Source organism: Malania oleifera, chromosome 9 (assembly GCF_029873635.1).
Source record: "Malania oleifera isolate guangnan ecotype guangnan chromosome 9, ASM2987363v1, whole genome shotgun sequence".
NCBI lineage: Eukaryota > Viridiplantae > Streptophyta > Magnoliopsida > Santalales > Ximeniaceae > Malania > Malania oleifera.
In genome coordinates, this window is record NC_080425.1 from 89,236,557 (window position 1) to 89,254,133 (window position 17,577).

The 17,577-nt window shown below is 38.1% G+C and overlaps 1 long non-coding RNA gene and 1 pseudogene across 1 annotated transcript; one reads left to right on the plus strand and one right to left on the minus strand.

The window, feature by feature from the left end:
* Positions 1–763: 763 nt before the first annotated feature.
* On the minus strand, positions 764–15,820 carry LOC131163643 (uncharacterized). The gene is made up of 2 exons (XR_009139079.1): positions 15,689–15,820; positions 764–1,206 (listed from the first exon to the last, which is right to left on the minus strand). It is a non-coding gene; the product is annotated as an uncharacterized LOC131163643 (long non-coding RNA).
* Positions 15,821–16,637: 817 nt separating this feature from the next.
* On the plus strand, positions 16,638–17,247 carry LOC131163566 (beta-fructofuranosidase, insoluble isoenzyme 2-like; annotated as a pseudogene).
* Positions 17,248–17,577: the final 330 nt, after the last annotated feature.

Here is a 17,577-nt window from a genome sequence, read left to right on the forward strand (position 1 = left end):
AAAACTATATTTTATTTATCAAGGATATATTTATTCATTTAATTTTCATGAAATGTATATACCAAATATTTTGTAACAACATACTTATTCAAGTAGTTTTTGAATTATTTGTATTAATTATTTATTTTTCATAATGTTTAATTTTTAAAAAAATAGTAATTTAATTATATTATCATGCTTATTTCAATTGATTGATTCAGTTTAGTTAATGAGTTTTCAAATAACTAATAAGTTTAATTTTTAAAATATAATTAAATGATCAACTTATTCAACTTAATTCATTCAATTAATATTATTTTCTTAATTTATCTTACCAAAATTGAGTGGAAGGGTAAAGTTATCACTTCATTAAGGATAAAATATAATTTTTTTACTAAACTTAACAATTGTCTAACGATCAAATAATGGAAGGTACATTTCGTCAATAAAATTAATAGGGGTTTTGTGATAATTTTCAAAAATTCAAGAGGTGAAGTGTCATTTTCTAAAAAGTAAGGAGATGTGGCTAAATTTTACCCAAAAAAATAAAAGGACATGATTGATGGAGAAGAGGAAACTATTTTTGAAATAAATAAACAATGTAGGCTTTGTAGCCTATTTTTTCTTCTCTTAGTCAAAAAGGACGCTAGTATCTTATGGGACATGTTAATGCTATCATATTATAGGTCTCTAAGTAAATCTTAAAATGAGTTGAAAAGGGTTTAAGATGGGAGAGGCTGTCTCCCATTATGTAGCCCAGTTCCTCCTTGGACCCCAAAAAACATAAAATATAAAGAGCATTCAATTCTCACTTCAACAAATTAATCAGTCAAATTAAGATATTTGTATTAAAATTAAGAGAGAGAGAGAGAGAGAGAGAGAGAGAGAGAGAGAGAGAGAGAGAAAGAGAGAGAGAGAGAGAGCCTTGCAAATTAATTGATTGCAAATAAGGGTTCATTTGATTTTCATGAAACTGCACTTGAGTAATTTGAGATTGTGGCGGCTGAGGCTGCTGCATGGACTGCATATGGGATAGAGGAAGCTGTCCTCGCTGCAGTGAAATACCAGGCCTCCCAGGCCTATTTGTACTGGGAGAAGTAACCATCTGCTTCTCTTAGGAAGCCAACTTATCTTTGTGAGCAAGCGTAGGAAACCTGCAGAAAACTATATGATTTGCTCCAACATAGCCTTGAAACATTTTGAACCTCTCAAAGTGCAAGTCTTCAGCTGTTGAGGAAGAGAATCTTGATGGTGAAGGTGACATCAGCAAAGACAAAAAATCAATGTAGAGTACAACTATAACATCGATATCCTTTTTAAGTATAGGAATAGCCCAAAAAGAAAATTTTGATTGCATGAGGATTCAACTTATCCATTCCTGAAGTTAATTGATGAACAAAGGACACAACCAAATATACAAGGCGGAAGGGAGAACAAAGGAGTCATAGGGAAGATAACTGAATATGGGATTTTACCACCAAGAGCAGAAGATGACATTTTATTGATGAATGAACAAGCTGTGAGCATAGCATCACTCCAAAAAACTTTGGGGACATTCATTTGATACAATAGGCTATGAGTGAGTTCAAGAATGTTTGTTTATTCACTCTACAACCCTATTTTGTTGTGGAGTGTGGACACAAGAGGACTAATGAATTATACCAAAGCTAGTCATATAAGTATTGAATTGGGTACTGAAGTACTCCTTAGCATTATCACTACAAAGTATCACACATCTCTTCAACCATTGCAATCCTCAACCTAGAATGGAACAAGGCTTTGAAAATAGATTTTGGAAGAACAATGAAAGACAGAGTACTAACAAAAAAGTAATAAGAGGGTGACAAAAAACCATAACAAACGAAATTAGAGATTAGATGTTGGGTACAAGTGTGTTTACCTTTTCGATTAGCTATAGGAGGATCAACATCATGGGAAATAAGATCATCCGACAAGGGAACTAGAGACACAGTAGCAAAAGCTGGAGGAGGCACTTCCCCCTTAAGTCGCATTGTGTGTATACTTGCAATTAGGATGATCCAAGCAATAAGAAGGACTCAAATTGGATAAAGAAGTAGGAGGATTGGGCACAAATACTAAGTTTGGATCTAAAAGGCAAAGCAGAGGAAAAGACTCATTAAGGTCAACAGAACTTAAGGAACCAAGGTAGTATGGTGTAGATTCAAAGAAGGTGACATCAGTAAAGACAAAAAATCAATGTAGAATAGAACTATAATATCGATATCCTTTTTAATATAAGAATAGCCCAAAAAGATACATTTGATAGCATGAGGATCCAACTTATCCATTCCTAGAGTTAATTGATAGACAAAGGACATACAACTAAATATACGAGGAGGAAGGGAGAACAAAGGAGACTTAGGGAAGATAACTGAATATGGGATTTTACCGCCAAAGACAGAGGATGGCATTTTATTTATGAGAAAGCAAGCTGTGAGCATAGCATCACTCCAAAAAATTTTGGGGACATTTTGTTAAAGTCCCAAGTATCATTGTAAATAATAAACAAATTAGGAAAGTGGGTAAATGTGGGGAATTTGATATTATTCAGTAAGGGGATTGTTTCCTTGTTTAGAATAGGTGATTGTATTATATAAGATTGTGATGTACATATGAAAAATTAATTCAATAGAATTCAAGGCTTCCGCTTACATGGTATCAGAGTTAGGGTTTCTCAACCTTAGCTAACTATGGCCAGCGGCACCGTCAACGGCAAAGGGTCGACCTTTTCTCAAAATATCGATGGCGACTCAGAGGCCACATCTGTTGGGGGTTCGAATGGGTTAGACAACACAGTCTTTCCACCCTCCATGGAGAAATTAAACGGAAAATATTTCCATGAGTGGACTCAATCCATAAAACTGGTGATTGAAGGAAAAGGGAGGCTAGGTTATCTTACCGGCCAACGGAGGAAACCAGACTCTACCAACGTTGTAGCCTTGCAAAAATGGAGGTTCGAAAACTCCATGGTCACTGCTTGGCTCATCAACTCGATGCAGCAGTCAATCGGGAAAATCTACTTGTTCTTGCCTACGACGAAGGAGGTATGGGACACCGTTCGTGAGACATATTCCGACATCGAGAATTACTCGCAAATCTTCGAGATCAAGACCCGATTGTGGCAGATGAGGCAAGGTGAGAAAGACGTTACTAAGTATTTCATGGAGATGACCCATCTCTGGCAAGAGCTCGACCTGAGCATCGACGAGGAGTGGGAGTGCTCAAGTGATAACACACGATACCGAAGGAGGTTCGAAAACGAAAGGGTCTTCAAATTTCTTGCTGGCCTCAACCGAGATCTGGACGACGTGAGGGGACGCATCCATGGCCGGCAACCTCTTCCTTCAACCTGAGAAGTCTTCGCAGAAGTTAGGAGGGAGGAGAGTAGGAGGCGTGTGATGCTGAGGCCCCAAAGTGACCGTGTCAGGCTGGACCTACCCGTATCCACCCCAAATCCAAATGGGCACACTAATGGGCCTGATGTCTTGGCCCTTGTATCAAAAGGCCAAGGGAGATCCAGTCAACGACCACAAAAAGGTAAATTATGGTGTGAACATTGCTGAAAAATAGGTCATTTAAAAGATACCTGCTAGGAGATTCAGGGAAAACCGGCATATTGGAAGCCGAGATAATACCAAAAAAATCATGGGTACCAAGCTAGCACTAACAGGTCAACTGAAAAATTACAAGGAGAAAAGACCAATACCTCCTCAAGTAGTGCATTCAGTCCTGAGCAGTTAGATCAGCTGTATAAAATGATTTCGTCAATTCAAACATCGGGTCAGTCTTCCTCTGGTTCCCTGGCCCACCAAGGTAATTATTTGTCAGCTTTAAATACTACATCCTGTTACAAATCTCCATGGATAATTGAATTAGGTGCATCTAATCATATGATTGGTTCTTATCAATTGTTTTCATCCTACTCACCATATGTTGGGAATTTGAGAGTAAAAATTGCATATGGTTGCTAGTAAAGGGAGTATTCACATATCTGACTCTATAACTTTACAATATGTCCTACATGTTCCCAAGTTATCTTGCAACCTGTTATCCATCAGCTAGTTAACAAAAGACTCAAATTGTTTTGTTAAATTTGTTTCATCTCATTGTGTTTTTCAGAACCTATCATCGAGGAAGACGATTGGTACTACTAGGGCGTATGAGGGACTCTACTACTTTGAGGAGGCAAGCTTGAGTGAACTATGTAATACTACAATTTGTGATTCTGCATCTATTTTTAGAGATAGTGAACTTTTGTTATGGCATTCAAGGATGGGTCATCCCAATTTCCAATATTTAAAATGTTTGTTTCTTTCTATTTGTTCAAATATAATGTCTTTTGAGTTTCAATGTAAAGTGTGTGAGCTTGCAAAACACCGTCGTACTTCTTTCCCATCATCCATACACAAATCATCTCGCTCATTTGCTATGATTCACAATGATTTGTGGGGTCCCTCACGTTCCCTCAATCGCACCAATACAAAATGATTCGTTACTTTTATTAATGACCATACTCGTCTTTGTTGGGTTTACTTACAAAAAGACAAAACTGAAATCCGCTCCATTTTCATCAGTTTTCATTCCATGATTCATACACAGTTTCAGACTCATTCAAATTTTACGTACTGGTAATAGTACAGAATATTTTAATACTATTCTGGGAACTTATCTTCAAGAAAATGGGATTGTTCATCAGAATTCTTGTGTGGATACCCCTCAACAAAATGGGGTTGCTGAACGAAAAAATAGTCATATACTTGAAGTAGCCCGAGCATTAATATTCACTACCAACATGAAAAACTATTTTTGGGGCGATGCCATTTTAACAACCACACATCTCATTAATTGAATGCCGAGTTGAGTACTTTCCTTTGTCACCCCTATTCAAAAATTCTAGGAACACATTCCTTCCTCTCGACTCCCCTCAAGTCTCCCGCTGAAAATCTTTGGTTGTACTACTTTTGTTCATGTTCATGCACACCACCGAGATAAATTGGATCCCTGTGTCGTTAAATGTGTTTTCCTTGGTTATTCCCCTTCCCAAAAAGGCTACAAATGCTATAATCCTGTCTCAAAAAGGCTGTTTGTTAGTCTTGATGTTACTTTCTTTGAAACCACTCCTTATTTCCCAAATCCCTTTCTTCAGGGGGAAAAATTGAGTGAAGATCAGTTCTTTGACTTCTTTACTACTGAATTTGCATCATCTGAACCCGTACCACCTATTGAGCCTCCCGTTGCTTCATTCCCTGACCCATCTATCGAGTCTTCCATTACATCACTTCCTAACCTGCCAAAAACAACAGAACACTTAACCTTAGGGGGAGATACAGGAAAGCAAAACAATGCAAACATACTTGTTTACTCAAGAAAGTCGAACACAAAGAACATGGAGAATCTCATATCTGAGGCACCAAGAGCGTTGGAACCGGTGATGGCTCCAAATAACCATGAGTCCACGCCCAATCCTGATCTGGTAATTGAGCTTTCTTCTGATAATCTTGTACCTGATGATATCAATTTACCTATTACAATCAAAAAACAAACCAGGTCATGTACTCAATACCCCTCGTCTAAATACATGTCTTATAAAAACTTGTCTACAGGATATCATGCTTTTGTCTCTAATCTTGACAGGATGAAATTTCCAAAGAATATTCAGGAAGTTCTAGAAATACCTAAATGAAGAGAGGCAGTCATGGAGGAAATGCGAGCCCTAGAAAAAAATGGAACTTGGGAGTTGATAAATTTGTCGAAAGGAAAGAAGCCAGTGGGTTGTAAATGGATCTTCATAATGAAATATAAATCTGATGGGACAATTGAAAGATATAAAGTCAGACTTATTGCAAAAGGATTTACACAGATTTATGGCATTGACTATACAAAGACATTTGCACCAGTGGCAAACTTAAATACAATTCGAGCCCTCTTATCCTTGGCAGCCAACTTAGATTGGTTACTGCAACAACTTAATATTAAGAATGTTTTTTTAAATGGCGAGTTAGAAGAAGAAGTGTACATGACTATACCACCAGGATTCAGTGGGAAAGGTGAAGAAAACCAAGTGTGTAAACTCAAGAAGTCCTTGTATGGACTCAAACAATCTCTCAGCGCATGGTTCGACAGATTTGCAAAAGTAATAAAGAATCAAGATTATCGACAATGGCAATCAAATCATACCTTGTTCTTCCAACAGTTTGAAAGAGGTAAGAAAACAATTCTAATAGTGTATGTTGATAATATAATCCTCACTGGTAATGATACAGTAAAGATGGAGAGATTGAAAAAGGTTCTGATTGCTGAATTTGAAGTTAAAGACTTTGAACAAATGCAGTATTTTTTGGGCATGGAAGTGGCGAGAACGAGAAAGGGAATTAGTCTTTCTCAACGAAAGTACATTACTGATCTCCTAATTGAAACTGGCATGCTTGGATGCAAACCCAGCAAAACCCCGATTGAAGCGGTAAAGAGGTTTGAAGATTGTGAAATACCAGTTGAAAAGAAAAGGTATCAGAGATTGGTTGGTAAGCTAATCTACCTATCACATACTAGACCAGATATTGCATTTGCAGTCAGTATAGTAAGCCAACACATAAATTCACCAAAAGAAGCCCACTTAGATGTCATGTACAAGATCCTTCGATATTTCAAGGGATCCTCGGGAAGAGGACTCTTCTTTAATAAATGTGAAAACAAAAAAGTAGAGATATTTACAGATGCAAATTGGGCAGGATCAGTGAAAGATAGAAGGTCCACCACAAGTTATTGCACATTCGGCTGGGGAAATTTGGTAACATGGAGAAGCAAAAAACAGAATATGGTGGCTCGTAGTAGTGTTGAAGCTGAATTCAGGGCAGTTGCTCAAGAGATATGTAAAGAACTGTGGTTACGGAAACTCTTGGAAGAATTACAAGTCCTAGTGAAATTTCCTATCAAACTCTATTGTGACAATAAGGCAACTAACAGCATCTCTCTCAATCCAGTTCAACATAACATGACTAAACATGTGGAAGTGGACAGGCATTTTATCAAAAAGAAAATTGAAAAAGGAATTATCTGTATGACTTATGTACCTACCAAGGAACAAACTGTAGATATTTTCACTAAAGGGTTGGGACGACAGAACTTTGACGATCTCATTAGCAAGTTGGAGATGATAAATATTTATGGTCCAACTTGAGAGGGAGTGTTAAAATCCCAAGTATCATTATAAATAATAAACAAGTTAGGAAAGTGGGTAAATGTGGGGGATTTGATATTATTCGGTAGGGGGATTGTTTCCTTGTTTAGAATAGGTGATTGTATTACATAAGATTGTGATGTACATATGAAAAATTTATTCAATAGAATTCAAGGCTTCCGCTTACACATTCATTTCATACAATAGGGTACGAGTGACTTAAAGAATATGTCTGTTTTTTCGCTCTGCAACCCCATTTTGTTGTGGAGTGTGGGCACAAGAGGACTAATGGATCATACCAAAGCTGGTCATATAAGTATTGAATTGGGTACTGAAGTACTCCTTAGCATTATCACTACGAAGTATCCTAACTGGCATATCAAATCGAGTCCTTACTTGAGAACAGAAGGTACAAAAGATATCAAACAACTTGGTATAACCTTTCATTAAATATAACCAAGTCATCCTAGACTAGTCATCAACAAATGTCACAAAGTACCGAAACTTCAACTTTGATGTGACACGACTAAGACCCAAAATATCAAAATGGACTAGCATGAAAGGACTAACCACTTGCTTGTTGACCCAGGAAGCAAAGGGAATATGATGATGCTTGCCCAATTGACAAGACTCACATTGGAGATTAGACGCAAAACTCAATGCGGGAACTAACCATTTCAACTTGTCCAATGACGATTGACCAAGGCAACAATGGATTTGAAGTGGTGTAGCTGCAACTGTGCAAGCAATGGGTGGAGAAGGTGAATCAAAGTAGTAAAGTCCACGAGTCTCAAGTCCTGTGCCAATTGTCTTTCTCATCTTTAGATCCTGAACAACCACAAAATCAGGAAAGAATATGACAGAACAATTTAGCAACTTTGTAAGCTTACTAACTGACACGAGATTGAAAGGAGATTTAGGAAGGTATAAAGCAAAAGAACGAAAGATGGAAGGAATAGGATTTAATGTTTTTATCCCCTTAATAGCAATAGTGGACCCATTAGCAAGGGTAACTTGAGGTAAATTTTTAGGATACCAGAGATTAGAAAAGAAGTTGGTTGCACCTGTTGCATGGCCAGTGGCAGCAAAATCGATAACCCAAGAACTAATAGGAAGGATACCAGATGACATACAAACTGTAGGATTACCTTTCTGGGCAAAAGACACAATGTGAGAAGATACTTGCTGAGATGACTAACACTGTAGAAACCTTGAATACTCCTCCTCTGATATAGTCACAGTACACAGTTCACTTAAGCAAGTGATTAACAAAGGAACCATACTTTTGGGATTCGTAAGCTCCATCCCAAAATTCACAAACTCAAACCAATGACCATAAGATTAATTGTTGGGACAATCGAAACAACCATGAACAAGGTAACCAACCATGAACAAGTCACAAATAAATCAATACAAGACTGCCACAGCACCAAGAAACTCAAACACAGCCCCAAGAAAGCAACACACAGCACTGAAACTATTGGAGAAGTGAACCACTAAAACTACCATAGAGAAATCAATAACTTATATAACATTGACATAGCCTCACAAAAAACAGCTTATGATCACTATCACTGCTCCAAGAAAGTCACCAATGACTGTTACTAACACCAAACAACAACTGACGAATTACCACAAGTGCAAGGTTAAGCAAAAATTGGATCTTTAAGCAAAACACATGTTCAACAACTTGATTCTTTTATATATGGAAGAAATTAGATCATTGAATAAAAAAAACACAGCAAATCCCACTGTTTCAGACCCAATAAACTCAATAACCATTGATAAATTGCTTCACGAAGCATCAAACAACCAATCCTTGTGTGCTGCACTTGAGCAATTAAAAAAGGTGAGATCTTTGGGCAAAAAACATCACGAAAAACTCCAAAAACATGTTAATAGAGAGATTGGATCACTGCAGGATCATTTCAGGTCAAAACCATGCTTGAAAGTGGCTTCGCATGCCGGCAGGTGGGGTCGACCATGGCAGCCTTTGTCCTGCATGTGAGGGCGCGTGGGACATTACCTGGAGGTGGGATTTCAGTGGGGGGCAGATCAACAGTGTCTGTGGATGACTATGGTGTTGGTTTTGACAAATCTATAGTGGGTTTGACGTTCTCGAACCAGCAGTGTTGCCCAGAAAATTCCAGCGACTGGTTTGACTTTCTGCTGTTGCTGGCTGTTTTATAGGGTTATAGTATTGCTGAAAAATCTTCTATGATGATAGAGATGCAGCGGGTTTTGGGTTTCAAGCTTCGGTTTAATGGTGGTGATGACACTTAGGGTATAGGTTTCAGAATCATGCTCTGATACCATGTTGAATAATTGGGTAAAATGGAAAACCAAAACTCAATGATAGGTCTCTCCCTCTATTTATAATATATATGTCAAGTACAATAGGAAAGACCATGATACCCTTACTAACTTACACTAATTACAAATCAAACTCAAACAATTAATAATAATGCTAAATGACTAAATAACCATTAATAAGAACAAGTATTGCATCAACACAGGCTCATTCATTCACTTATTTAAGCAATCCTATGCCACATATTAGTAGGGGGGAAAATAGATGAAGAAGACAAAAGCTTCATGCAAATAATTATGTGTGCATGGAAGCATGAAATAAGCATCCCTATTGAAGCATGATTTTAGGTAAAAATGTCAAATCAAAATACATTTAATGACAATAATTAAACTACAGTTTTTAATTCATGTATTGGTACAATTGCCTTCATTGGTCACTGTTATATTACGACTTTACCTAAAAGTTTAAGCTGTTAGGTTGTGGGCCAAGGCCAACAATGTATATCATGCTTTAACACTCCCCTGCACATGGGAGATAAAGACATGATAAATAACAGTCATTACAAGAAATAGAGTAATTCTTTAAACATCACATATTAGAATCTAGAACCTCTTGCTAACCAGTTTTGAGATCATGTTAGATTACCACTTTACGTAAAAGATTCAATATTAGGTTGTATTGTTGTGAGCAATAATGTATGTCTAGCTTAACAGTCATACTATATGCCGCAGTGCAACATTCTACACCACCTTTACATCTCCAAAACCTATGCCACAGTTGACAGATCAGAAACATTTTTTCTTGAGTTTTATTGAATTCAGCCACTGCCATTTGCACTTAGTGGAATTTCACATCTCTCCATAGTCAAACCAAGCAAATTGCTAATAATTTCCGTACTATTGACTTGGCTTTAATACCAAATATGATGTCGGATCATTCAATTTTCAGTAATATAAAGGGATTGGGGTGAGAATTTCTTACAGATGGAAAGAATGGGATTTTGCAAGTTGATACAAAAGTGATTGTGCCAACTTAAGGGTTTCATATGTGGTTTATCTAAAAGGATGGTTGATGCAGGAGAGCATCATGGAATTACAGCCAACAAAAACCTCCTTCTACATGGCTTTCACCCGCTACTTAAAAGAAAATCTATAATACTGGAAATTACACGTACATAAATATATATATATATATATACATATAACTCTAAAAAGATATATGAAATTACATACCCATAAAATACACAAATATTACACACAAGCCCCAAAATTCATAATTCAACACTAAATTATGCACACAATAAGCTACTAACTAAGCCTAACAATCCCTTAACCCAATTCTTCTAAGTCACCAACAAGGATCTACCTATGGTCCGGCTTCTTGTCCTACATCAAATCTCCCCTAATTACAAAAAATTTGGCCTTGAAATTTTGAAACGTTGGGGGATCAATCACTAAGAAAACTCAAAAAATGCATCAAAATCTGATTCATGATGCTGGCAGAGACAATTGACGCTCCAAAGTGTTTATAATATGTTGGCAGTCCAATTTCTGGGGTTTTGTAACAAAATATTCGCAAAAGTATCTCGTCCGCAATCAGAATGTCATGCTGCAGACTAAAATATCATGGGAAAACCCAAAACACTGTGGCTAGAACTATTTTCTCGCGAGTCCAGAAGTTGCAGCAGCTTCAAGGGAGTTCTCCACGAGCATGTCGCTGGCACATGGGGTGCATAAGCCGCCAGCAAGGGTCCTACAGCTATGAAATTTTGGAAGCCGGTAACTTGAAGGGAGGTGAGACTGGTGAGTCCAGTGGCGGTGGCAGTGTGAAGAGAAGTGCCAGGAAGTAAGAGATTTTCAAGGGTGTCAGCGTGGAAATTTACAGGTGGTGTGTGACCCTCCTCATCAGATGAAGATGAAGGGAAGGAGCTTTTTGGAAGTGTCTGTTTCTGATGGTGGTAGGTGGTGTTCCAAGATGATGCCTGGCAAGTGGTGCTCGAAAACAAGGGGCATGACTGTAATTTTCTCAACGTTTTGCAATGATGAACAGTGTTTTGAGCCTCCAAAATTCCTTTTCTGGTTTCAGAAGAATGTTCGTAGAAATTGGAAGAGGATTTCAAGCGTCTCTGATTTGGGATTTAAATTCCTGAAAGGGCTAGAGGACACTGAAAGGGCTGAAATCTGAGATTGGGATTTAAATTCCTAGATGGTTTCAAGATGGCAAGTAGAGAGAGAGAGAGAGAACTGGAGAGAAAGCGGAAGGGAGAGGAGAGAGACAGAGAGAGAGAGAAGAGTTTAGAGAGAGAAAAAAGGGTAGAAAAAGAGAGAAGAGAATTGAGGACAAAAATTAAAAGAAAACCCAAATCAGAGAGATAGAATGGAGAGAAGAACACAAGAAGGAAGAATAAGGGAGAGGGAAGAAGACTTGCAAACAACGCTTAGGATAAAACAGAGTAGAGGAGAGAGAGAAAGACAACAAAAATCGGAAGCAGAAAAATAGTTAGTGATACACCCAAAATTAGTAGACACACTCATGAGGGGATACGGTTACAAAACCACCATTGATACCTCACATAACCGCGCTTCAGTTATCCGTAACCCCTCGATACGGTTACAAAACCACTATTGATATCCTAAATAACCACCCTTAAGTTATCTATAACCCCCCTAAACATAATAACACACTCGTAAATACTAAGTTGAAGGAGGGTCTGCCTCCACCACTATAAAAAGGGGATCCCAAGAGAAGGTAAGTATTTCATTCTCACTCACTCTTCACTTACTGTTACAATTTGAACCTCTCATTCTCTAACTTAGGCATTGGAGTGATCCCCTGGAGTAGACCCCAGGTCCTCCAAACCATTCTTGCTTGATTCCTTTCAGGTGGTCGCAGTCAAAGGATGGTTTAACAAAAGTCAATTGATTCTTGGCAGCAACAGTTGGCGTCATCTGTGGGAATCCTTGGGAGGTTTTCTATCCTTGACCATGACCACGTCGCATAACTCCAAGTCAAAACCTGCTAAGGGAAACCAATCACCCCAATTAATTCATCCTGCTCTAATAGATAACCCAAGTGTGTCACTGAGTGACTTTCTAGCCTTCCAAAAAATGGTAGAAGACATGTTCACTATGATCTTGCATCAAAAAAAGGATCATGGGGAGCATGGTCCAGAAGCTAATCAGATAGAAGTATTGTCTGCAACTACCCCTCCGTGGGGGAATCATCGACCAAATCTTCAAACCCTCCTTTTACCAAAGAAGTAATGGAGATCCCTTTGCCAAGTAATTTCAAAATGTCAAATATTTAAGGGTATGATGGCTTGACCGATCCTTTGGACCACCTAGATACCTTTAGGGTGTTGATGCAATTGCAAAGCGCGTCCGATGCAATCATGTGCCAAACATTTGCAGCCACCCTAAAAGGGAATGCCAGAGTGTGGTATCAAACCCTAAAGCCTAGCTCTATTGGATACTTTTCTGAAATGGAGCAGCAGCTTGTCAAGCATTTTGTCAGCAGCCAAAAAATGGCAAAAGTCTCAACTTATCTAACAGGTCTTGTCCAAGGGGAAAAGGAGACACTTAAGAAGTGCATGCACTTTTTTCAACCCCACTTTAGAGATTTGAAACCTAGATCATTGGGTAGCGATAACAGTTTGGAAAACAGCTCTTCAACCAGGGTACTTCTTAAACTCTTTAGGGAAAAAACTCCCAACCAATATGGGAGAACTGGTCAAACGAGCCCAAAAATACATCAATCTAGAAGATATCATGACCACAAGAAGAAGTCATACCGATCTAAAAAGAAAGAGTTTGAGGGACTAGGATAAAGCGGCTAAGAAGGGGAAGGAAGCAACTTATAAACTCATGGCGCGAGAACCCCAGTGGCGCAAACCCTAATGGCGCGAATCCCAACAGCGTGAATTCCAACTGTGCGGATCAACATGCCTAGACCAACAACAGCCCATCTAAAGAGCACCGCTCATAAGACCCTGAAGACCTACCCATTTAATAAGCATAGTTCATGAGGCAATAAAGGAGTGAGCACATCTCACCGGCAATGGCCCATATGATGAGCACCGCTCATTAGGCCTTGAAGACCTGCCCATTTAATGAGCACAACTCATGAGGCAACAAATGAGTGAACACGACTGACAAGTAATGGCCCATCTAATGAGCACTACTCATGAGGCCCCAAAGACCAGTCCATTTGATGAGCACAGCTCATAAAGCAACAAAGGAGCGACCACGGCTCACCAATAATGACCCATCTGATGAGTACCGCTCATGAGGCCTTAAAGGTCTGCCCATTTGATGAGCACGACTCATAAGGCAACAAAAGAGTGAACGCGGCTCACCAGTAATAGCCCATTTGATGAGCATCGCTCATATGGCACCAAATAGATTGGCTTGTATTAAGCCGAACAGTGGAGACATCGACTCAGATTAAGCCAAACAATAAAGACACCAGCTCAGATTGAGCCAAACGATGAAAGCGTCGGCTTGGATTGAGCAAAATAGTGAATATGTAGGCTCTAATTGCGCCAATAAGTGAAGATATCGGCTCGGATTGAGCCGAATAGTGAAGATATTGGCTCGGATTGAGCTGGATAGTGAAGATATCAATTCGGATTGAACCGCACGGTGAAGACATCGGCTCGATCGGGCCAATAGGTTCTGTAATTTGGGTAAGCTAGGAAGCCATGTAGCTGGCTTAGATTAAGTTGGAATGCTTGGGGACCGATTCGAATTACATCGAAAGCTTGTATGGTGGACCTCGAAACACTCTCAAAAAAAATAAATTTATTTCAAATATATTGATACATCCAAAATTAGTAGACATACTCATGAGGGATTACGATTACAAAACCATTATTAATATCTCACATAACCCCGCTTGAGTTATCCGTAACCCCTCGATACGATTACAAAACAACTATTGATATCCTACATAACCGCTCTTAAGTTACCTATAACCCCCCTAAATATAATAACACGCTTGTAAATACTAAGTTAAAAGAGGGTCTGCCTCCACCACTATAAAAAGGGGATCCCAGAGGAGGTAAGCATCTCATTCTCACTCACTTTTCACTTACTATTACAATCTGAACCTCCCATTCCCTAACTTAGGCATCGAAGTGATCCCCCGAGTACAGCCCGAGTCTTCTAGGTCATTCTTGTTTGATTCCTTTCTAGTGGTTGCAGATGAAGGGTGGTTTAATAAAAGTCATTCGATTCTTGGCAGCAACAGTTAGACTAAAAATATCAGAAAGATAAGAAACAAAGCAAGGAGAAATGAGGAGGAAGAAGAAAAGAGAAAACAGAACAAAAAAGAGAGAGAAGATGAAAAGAACAGAAATAGAGAGAGATAGAGAATGAAGATGAGAAGGATAAGAAGAGTGAGGGGAAACAGAGGAAAATAAGGGATTGGCAAATTAGATTTGTCTACAATCTTATAATTGCCAAGCGATGAAACTTTTTGGATAACTTTTTGCAGATTTCGTTACCCAATCCTCGGAATTTGGCTAAACCCTTAATCACATTACAGATTCTATGTTTTCTTCACTACCCAGTTTTTATCGTTACAGCACGTATATAATACCAAACCTTATAGTTGCAGGTACAAGGTGGGAGATATGTGTGTCTAGAAGGCTGAACCAACGCTGGAGTTTGTAAGAGGATTAACCAGTCCATTTGAATGTGGGAAAGGAATAATAGAAGATTCTAGTTTGTGCAAGATTGCAAGAGTTACGTCATTTTGAAGGAAAAGAGTAGCTGTGAAAAATTCTGATTGGGAAGAAGTTTGACAATCTGTTAACACCCTCCACTCGCACAAATTGCAAATTAAAGACAGCATCTGTTGCGGCAGTATCCATCCTTCTATTCTATTCAAAAAACTTCACATTACCTAAGTCGTCAAATCTGAAGAGCAAACTTACACAAAAACCACAAAATCCCACCTCACCCTAGAAAACAGATACCATAATGATATGAAGAAGATTGTAATTAGATTGGAAAAAATAGAAATCAGATGCTAATAAAATTAACGACCTGAACTATAAACTAATCCGATGGAGTCGAACGAAATAAACACGGGAGACAATTACAGAAATTGCCAGAAAATTCCATGGAACGAACAACATTCGGGAATCAAAGAACAAGAAACTCAAATTCGAACATATCGAGACCAGAAGGACTACGCACCTGAAACGAAGCTGATTAAGCTAGTCGTCCGACGCTGGGAGTTGCAGACATCGAAACGAAAGGAACAAATATGGGGCTTCGATGAATGAGAGACTGGCAGAGAGAGAGAGAGAGGGACCAAGGGGAAGGAAGAGAGAGGCAAGCGTATTTTGGCGGGCTAAAAAAAAATAGCAACTAATAAATAATTAAAGCCTGGATATATTATTTGTTAGGACATTATTATGAGGGCATATAATTATTCATAAATTGATTTTTGGTTATAGAATTGATGACTATAATTACTTCATACGTGTTTGACATTATCAGCTCGAAAAAAGTAAATTCCATTCATCTTGTTAATTGAGTGTTTTACCAAAATATTAAAAAAAAATCAAAAAACACAAATATAGAGGAAATTAGAAAAATTTACACAAATGTATCTAACCGACTTTTCAAACATAGGTTTGGGCTTTAAAATAAATAAAAAACAAAAGTTAGTTGCAATTCTTAACTGTCAAAATAAAAGTAAAAAAATTTGAGAATTGACTTTTCAAATCACCCCCCAAAAACCAAATCTCAACCCCCCACCCAAAATCAAATAATAAAATATATATTATTTTTCAAATTTTAAGATTTTAAATAAAAATTTGTAAATAAAATATTTTTAAGTGTCATTTAATATAAAAAAATATTTTCTACTTTTTATTTATTTTTCAAATTAATTAAAAAAAATAAATTAATTTTTTTATTTCAAAATATTATATAAAAATGAATACAATAACAAAAAAATTGAAATAATTTACTTTTGAGAATAATAAGACAAAAAGGACATCTTATTTCCTAATTACATAAAAAAATATTTTAAAAAATTAACTTCAATTTTTTTTCCAAAGTAGAAAAATTGTCTCTAATTTTAATTAATCTTTCATTTCCCCGCTATTCTACTTTTCTTTCGAACTAAATAGAACCAATGTACTACAATTGAATCTATCATCTCTTTTACCAGTACAACCCGAAGGGAGCTGTGTGAGGCAATATCATTTGGGCTCACTCCATCTCCAAGGACCTCATTAACTAAGTCACCCTTGACCCGACCATCTACTCGTCCAAGCTCTTCGACATAAATGGGTGTTGGTCTGGATTTGCCACCATCCTCCCTGGCAACAAACTCGTCATCCTCTACACCAGACTCGACCCCCATAACAAACAGGTCCAAAACTACACCTACTAACCTATCCGACCCGTATCTTTGTGAATGGATCAAACCTGACGACAACCCCCTTGTGGTTCCCACCCCAAACATGAATATGAGCGCGTTCCGTGACCCAACCACGGGCTGGATCGGACAAGACAAGCAATGGAGAATGGTTGTCGGCAGCCGAAGGAAGCACCGGGGAATGGCCTACTTGTACCAAAGCAAAAATTTCGTGAATTGGGTCAAGGCGAAGCACCCACTCCACTCTACTCCAAAAACCGGAATGTGGAAATGCCTGAATTTTTACATGGTTGTGGTTCTCGGGCAGCACGGGTTGGACACATCAATGATGGGAGAACATGTAACAAACCGGTCCTTTAAATAGACCCCGATTGCTACCATGCCTACTGAAAAACCTGTACTTGATAACATACAACAACCACCCACCCTACACAGGGACATACAGGTGTATCATACAAATGACTGTAATGTAAATATTGCGAAAAAACATAAACATCCATAGGGATTCTATTGGACATATACCAGAGCTTACTATTGTATCCTCAAGTACATTTATCCATACTTAGAACATAACCTATTATTACAACCTCCAAAAAATATTTCAACTAACTTTAATACACAAAAAGAACAAGTTTAACCCAAAAACAACCTCCCAAGTCCCTCTAGTAACTAGGACCGACATCCTGATGGACAT